The 8,115-nt window shown below is 39.9% G+C and overlaps 1 pseudogene; it reads left to right on the top strand.

The window, feature by feature from the left end:
- Positions 1-2,811: 2,811 nt before the first annotated feature.
- LOC102963352 lies at positions 2,812-7,585 on the top strand (annotated as a pseudogene).
- The last annotated feature ends 530 nt before the right edge of the window (positions 7,586-8,115 follow it).

Genomic DNA, 8,115 nt, shown 5'->3' with positions numbered 1-8,115 from the left:
AATACAAACAGCGTTTTTCACAGAACCAGAACAAATAACCCTAAAATTTGTATAGAACCACAAAAGACCCCAAATAGCCAAAGCAATCTTTAAAAAGAAGAGGAAAACTGGAGGTATCACAATCCCAGTGATTTCAAGATATACTACAAAGCTGTAGTAATCAAACCAGTATGGTACTGGCACAAAAATAGACACAGAGATCAATAGGATAGAATAGCGAGCCTAGAAATAAACCCATGGTTACATGGTCAATTAATCTTCCACAAAGGAGGCAAGAATATGTGATGGGAAAAAGTCTTTTCAACAAATGGTGAGAAAACTGAATAGCTACATGCAAAAGAATGAAACTGGACCGTTTTCTTACACCATACATAAAAATAAACCTCAAATGGTTTAAGATCCTAAACGTGAGACGTGAAACTATAAAAATCCTAGAAGAGAGTACAGGCAGTAATTTCTCTGACATTCATCAGCCATAAAAATGTTTTTCTAACCATGTCTTCTGAGGCAAGGGAAACAGAAGCAAAAATAAACTATGGGGATACATTAAAATACAAGCCTCTCCACAGCAAAGGAGACAATCAACAAAACTAAAATGCAACCTACTGAATGGGAGAAGATATTTGTAAATGACATTTCAGATAAAGGGTTAGTATCCAAAATATAGAAAAAACTTATGCAGCTTAACACACACACACACACACACACACACACCCCAAATAATCCAATCAAAATGTGGACAGAAGAGATGAACAGACATTTCTTCAAAGAAGACATACAGATGGCCAATAGACACATGAAAGATGCTCAACATCACTCTTCATCAGGGAAATTCAGATCAAGACCACAACGATGATCATTGATGTGAGATCAAGACCACCTTACACCTGTCATAATTGCTAAAATTGAAAACACTAGAAGCAACAAGTGTTGGTGAGGATGTGGAGAAAAAGGAACCCTCTTGCACTGTTGGTGGGAATGCAAACTGGTACAACCACTGCAGAAAACAGTGTGGAGTTTCCTCAAACAGTTAAAAATAGAACTGCCCTATGATCTAGTAATCACACTCCTGGGTATTTACCCAAAGTATACAAATTCAAAGGGATGCGTGCACTCCCGTGTTCATAGCAGCAATATTTACAAAAGCTAAATTATGCAAGCAGCCCCAATGTCCTTCCATAGATGAATGCATAAAGAAGATATGAGATATATATATATATATATATATATATATATATACACACACATATACATACATATATATACATATATACACACACACACAATGGAATATTATTCAGCCATAAAAAAGACTGAAATCTTGCCATTTTCAACCACATAGAGAGATCTGGAAACTATAATGCTAAGTGAAATAAGTCAAAGAAAGAAATACCGTATACTGTCACTCATATGTGGAATTTAAGAAACAAAACAAATGAACCAAGGAAAAAGAGACCAACCAAAAAACAGGCTCTTAACTATAGAGAACAAATAGATGGTTCCCAGAGGGGAGGTGGGTAGGGGATGGGTGAAACTGGTGATGGGGGCTATGAGTACACTTATCATGATGGGCACCAAGTAAGCTATAGAATAGTTGAACCACTATACTGTGCACCCCAAACTAATATAACACTGCATGTGAACTATACTGGAATCAAAATTTTTGAAAATAAAACAAAAATTAAAAAAGAGCATTAACTGCCTCACACAATCCCATCTTTGGCCTACCCTCAAGTTAAAAGGGATTTAAAATAGGAAACACACTCCCTACTTCCTTTTTTCCAAGTGTCAACATCTTCTTTCTTACCAATGCCTTGATGCCATGATTTGTTTTATTTTGTCTAGAGCAGATGATAGCAAGCTTTTTCCGTGAAGGGCCAGATAATAAATATTTTAAGCCTTGAGGGTCACGTATAACGACCTGTCACAACTCATGAATTCTTCCATTATAGCATGAAAGCAGAAATTGAGAGCATACAAATGAATTGCCATGGCTGTGTTCCAATAACATTTTATCTACGAAGACAGGTGGCTGGATAGATTTGGTGTAGGGGCTATAGTTTTCCAAACCCTAGTCTATTATTTGCAAGAGGGTCAAATCTTATAGGAGCTGGTTGAAAGCTTTCTACATAATATTTTCTATTTTAGCTCATTCATTTTAAGATACTCCCATGTTAACTGGCTAAATAGAAAAATTCAAATTAATAGAATTTACAGTGTGGTGTGGGTGTGGGTGACATGAGACAAAATGGTCAAAACGTTTATAAACTTCCAGTTATAAAATAAGTCATGAGGAAGAAATATACAGCATGGTGACTATAGTTAATAATATTGTATTGTATATCTGAAAGTTACTAAGATAGTAGATGTTAAAACTTCTCATTACAAGAGAAAAGTTGTAAATACTTTTGGTGATGGATGTTTATAAACTTATTGTAGTGATCATTTTGCAGTATATATAAATATAAAATCATTTTGTTGTACACCTGAAACTAGTATGTTATAAGTCAATTATATCTCAATGAAAACAAGTTAAAGTAGAAAAAAGAGGGAGAAAAAAACCCTGCAATAATGTAAAAGAAATCACAAGGAGGATTATAATGATCTTATTATAATTATGTGCAAACTTAATGAATATGATTTATAAGTCAATGTGTGATTATTATGCTAACTTTGGGTTGCCTGACTTAGTGTTAGAAAGGACAAGATCCGTTAATTCATCCAAGAGAAAATGTTTACTGAGCATATATTCTGTGTCAGGCATTGTGATAGGTACTGGGGATGTAATGGTGAGCAAAATATCATAGCATGATGGTTGACAGTATGGTTGACTCTGGCACCAGCCTCCCTGGGTTTGAATCCTGGCTAAGTCATTTTTTAGTTTTGTGAACTTGAGCAAGCTATTCTGCCTCTCTGGGTCTCACTTTCCTCTCCATAGATGGCAATGATAATGCCTCCTGGAGTTGCCATGAGAATTAAATGAGTTAATATTTGTAAACTACTGAGCAAATTGCCTGACACGTAGTGAAAGTTGCATGTGTGTTTTTTAAACAGCAAAGACTTTGACCATCTCTGTCCCTAAGGAACCAAGAGTTCAGTGGGAGAACTAACTTTAATCTAAAAAGCACCCCAAGTAAATGTGCAAGCTCAGTCAGTGCTACAGAGAAGACTTGCATGGATCTATGAGAGCTTGCTTTCTGCGGATTTGACCAGAGAAGGGATCTCTGAGGAAGTGATATCTGAGCTGAGGATAAGCAGGAGTAAATTAGGCAAAAGCCATATTTTTGGAGGAGCATGATGAGTGACTGTGTGTTTCCTGTCTGTTTCATGAGGGTGTGACCCTAGTCTCAAACTTCTACATTCTCCATCATGCCCGTTAAGCATGATAGGCATCCCGGACAAGTCTAGTGATGTTTGTGAAAATCAAGAGCTGCCATTCTGGAGGCTAATTCTTTCCTCCTGCCTCACTCCCCCAAATCTGGGAAAATCTTCACAAACCAACTGCACAAAGAGTGTTTGTGGGTGTTAAAGCACTCTTTCTAGAAAGAAGTCAAGGCCACTGAAGGGAAACAGCAGTTTGGATGATGGATGTTAACTCTCTTTGTTAGCATACTGGCTGCTGTATTCTTTCAAAAGCATTTGCTCTGCAGACTCAGCCTTGGGAATCTAAGAAGCTGTGCTCATCACAGAACACTATAGGCTGAGGCTCCTCTTGCTTCCCTGTGGTGTTCAATTCTGAAGCCCAGGATCCTCTAGAGGGACATTCTTTACAAACTGAAGTCTCCATTTCATCACATGTGGCTAAAGGATCGGAATCATCAGGCACCTGCAACAATTTTATTTCCAGGATTCTTTCTCTTGTCAACTACAGATCAGGAAACAAATGTATGAAAGCAGATATCTTTTTTCCTCATCCAAAATTGGAGCAGCTGACATCATTTGCAGTCTGGAACTGCTGAAAACCTTGAACAATCCATTTCAGGGCACTTTCTAGAGAACGTTTCCATCCGGTGTAGAGATTGTACCAATTCAGCCTCAGGACCCACCATGTTGCTTACAGCTTTGCAGTTTATTTTAAGAGGTTTTGTGTGTACTTGTAAAAAACAATAAACAGATAAAAATAAACAACAGTGCATCACTGAGGATTGTATTCTTTGTTTGCAAGCCACTGAAGACTCAATTCAAATTGTCTTAACCCCAAAAGGGGAAATTACTGGCCAATGCCACTGTATAGTTCAAGAGTAAACCCAGCTTTGGGTGAGCTTCATTCTGCTCAGTTGCCTGCTCACTCTTCTTCTCTCTCCATTTCTCAGCTCCACTTCATTTGTTAGGACTCCATTCTCAGGTAGAGTCCCCCTTCTTGCTCCAAAGAAGGACTTAGCTGCTACTTCCAGGGCTACATACTACCTTGTCATGGCAAACAAGGAAGAAGCTTACTTTCCTCAGTACTCCCAGCCAAAGTCTTCAGATTACGTCTTATTTGAACAGCCCAAATCATATACCACCCCAAAACAATCACCGTGGACAAGGGATGAAATGAGCGGTTATCCTAGGTCATGTGTTCCACCTGGAATAGAGTCAGCTGCTTCAAAACAGGTATCCCCAAATGGGAATCAGGATTGGTGGGAAGAGACAAAAATGGAAATGCATAGGGGGAAGTCAAACAAAAATGGAAATGCATAGTGGGAAGTCAAACAACAAACACCCACTTTGTGCAACAATAACCGTTGCTTATATTAGATAAGTGTCTCCACTTTAAACTTGAAGTCCTTTTCTGTTCATTAACACACTGGAACCTTGCAACAGTCCTTGAAGGGAGCTAAGACTGGACATATTATTCTCATGTAGCAGAGGAAACTGAAACCCAGATGAGTTGAGTGAATTGGGTAAGTCTGCACAATTGCATGGTGAGTGACAGAAACACTTGACTCTCATCCTATAGAAATCTGTATTTTTGGAACTTCAAATCCACATATTGGGCTGTGTTTATTTTATCTTATTTTTTAACCCCATATCTCATTCCCCCTCTTATGCCACATACCGGTAGCCATTCTGGTATGTTTAACGTGTAGCTTTTTTTGTTCAAATGTGTTTTCAAACTCTGTGTTCTTGTTTTGTGGGCATGTATTCTTTATATAAGTAGTACTGTGCTGTACATCTCATTCTGTTTCTTACTTTTTTCACTCAGCATTATGTTTTTAGAGCAATCCACATTGCTGTGTGTATATTTAATCTGTTACTTCCAACTGCTGCATAATTCTCTATGGCACGTATCCACCACATTTTATCTATCCACTCTTTCAGTCAAGGATTTCCACTGGAATTCTGCTGAACTTCCACCAGCACAAATAACACTGCTATGAACATCTTCATACATGTCCCTCTACAGGCTTGTTTTGGAATATTTCCACATATGCAGGAGCAGAATTGTTGGGTGAGAGGACGTGCGTGTGTTTAATGTGACTACGTTAACTATGTAACCCTCAGGCCAGTGAGGTTTTCCTTGGCCACTCTTTTTTCAGTTTCAACTCCTATGGAACATTTCGTATTTCCCTTTCCTGCTTTACTTTCTCTGCTTAGCACTTATAATTATCTAATAAATGAAATATTTGGATATTATCTTTATTATCTTGTAATAATTATAAATATATAATATAATTACGTCATATAATTATATTATTTAATTATATAGCAAATATTATGTTATAATTATTATTATAATATGTAATATAATTATATATCAATATAATTCTTATATTATATTATAATTATTATTTTGATAGTAAGATTCCAAGAGATTTGTGTCTGTGTCTTTCACTGCTTATATCCCAAGCACCTAGAACGGTTCTCGACACATGAACGGTGTTCAATAAATATTCATCAAGTGAATGGAGTAGTGCCAAATTGTTCTCCAGAATAGCTGAACTAGTCTACATTATGCAGAACATAAGATTTCTTATATCCCCACATCCTCATCAATACATTATCGACTTTTTAATTTTTGCCAGCCTGAGAGCTGCTTAGTTAACTTGTGTTTCTGTAATTACTAATGAGTTTGAACACTTCTTCATGGACGTCATTCTAAGTGCTGCCCTTGGTAGTGAGCTCTTTGTTACTACAGGGGAACATCAAGCACTATCAAAGATTCCCGAAGAAATGCCTTGGGCTGCACGTCTACATCCTTAGCAAAAAGCAAGCACAGTCAGGATGTCTATCTATTTTGCAAAGAACACTCTAAAACCCAATACAACAAGAGTTTCAACTCTACCTCCCAAATCATGTATCATTTGGCTGCTAGAAACTCATCAACGGAACCTGTGGAAGAAGTCAAAATTCCCTGGTGTTCTTCGCTTAATGAACATAAAACTGTCAGAATAGCCATGTCCCCCGTCCCATTGACCCCAGTTAACACACCCAAGGAAGTATGTGTCCCAGGATTAGCTCATAAATGAAGCTCAACTTTCATATGCCACACCCTCCCTTTCTAGACCCGTTCCACATGCTCTCAGCCCACAGTAGAAGGCAGGCATCTTCTTCTCCTGAGCAGCATGGTTTGCCTGAGCAGCATGGTTTGCCAAATGGGCAAAAGCTTAGGATCAAGCAGACAAAGCTCTGAAGATTATCCATTTCACCTTTATTAATTGTATCAGCAATTAGATTCAGAGACTGCGATAAGGTTTATGCTGGAAGGAAGAACAGAGTGTTGGAGTGCACAGCAGATCGCTTGACCTGGTCTGGGAAAGGAGAAACGGGAGCAGATGAGACAGAAGGAAGGTTCCTTGGAGGCATAGCGCTTGAACTGAAACTGAAAGATCAAGTAGAAGCGTACCAGAAGGATTGGGGGAGGGAGCCAAAAAGAACAGCATGTGCACATTCCAAAAACTTATAGGTAGCTCACTGTGGCTTACAATGAGAGGAGGAAGGTGTGGTAATAGACATTAGCGCTTTTTGCCAACTATCCCCGTTTCTCTCCTGCTTGGGATTCTCTCTCTCTCTCTCCCTCTCTCTCTCTGCCCCTCCCCTGCTCTCTCTCTCTCTTAAAATAAATAAACATTAAAAAAGAAGGTGTTATGGAAATTCTCAAATGCCACATGAATGATAATAAGTAGGTGCTCAGCCATTTCTACTCCTCCAGTGTGGTGCGATTTTCCCGCCGAGGTATGACACTCCCTGAGGGCTGATGAGACCTCACAATTGCAGACGTGACTGAGGCTGATGTAAATCTGAAGGCCTACCCCCTCGTAGACACCCACCTCACCAAGAAAGCCCTGGCCCTTGTTCGGCAGTCCTGTAACTACAAGCAGCTTCGGGAAAGGAGCCAGTGAAGCCACCAACCCCCTCAACAGGGGCATCTCTGAGCTCACGCTGACGGCCGCAGACCCAGAGCCCCTGGAGATGACCCTGCACCTTCTGCTGCTGCGGGAGGATTAAGAATGTGCCCTGTGCGTTCATGCACTCTGAGCAGGCCCTGGGGCGGGCCTGTGGGGTTGCCAGGCCTGTCATCGCCTGTTCTGTCACCATCGGAGAGGGCTTACGGCTGAAGCAGCAGTCGGTTCAGCAGTCCACTGAAAGCCTCTTGGTCTAAAACCGGTGGTCTCTGCCCCACTCGTCACTGAGTCCTCAACCTGGGGCCGTGTATCATATTGTGTGTGTTAGCGCGTAGTATCTCCAGCTGCCCTCTCTTGTTGTGTGATAGCACTGAATCTGGTTTTTGCATTCCTGTATTGTTTTTGTTTTGTTTTATAGGTTGTTGTCCATATAGTACCCCCCACACACACACACCCCAATCTCCCTCTCTACTCTCTCTCGCTCTCTGCCATTTTATCCTCCCTTTTGAGAAACAATCACATGTCAAAACAGGTGGAAGCAGAGTGATGACACCATTCAAAGGCAGGGAAGAGCCAGGAGAGAGATTTGGTTTCAGCTTTTAAGCGCTAACTTCCTGTTGTGTGGGGAGCATGTTGGAAGTAAACGCTGTTTGCTTTGTCTCCCTTGTGCCTAGAGTACAAAATCCTTCCATACATGTTTGCTCTCTAGGGGTTTATGTACCATTTGGGGAGAAAAGCATATATCCTGTGAGGTTGCTAGGTGTATGTCCAAGTGTCATTTGCTAAT

The sequence above is a fragment of the Panthera tigris genome, chromosome X (assembly GCF_018350195.1).
Source record: "Panthera tigris isolate Pti1 chromosome X, P.tigris_Pti1_mat1.1, whole genome shotgun sequence".
In the NCBI taxonomy this organism is placed as follows: Eukaryota; Metazoa; Chordata; class Mammalia; order Carnivora; family Felidae; genus Panthera; species Panthera tigris.
This window is presented reverse-complemented; position numbering and strand designations above follow the sequence as displayed.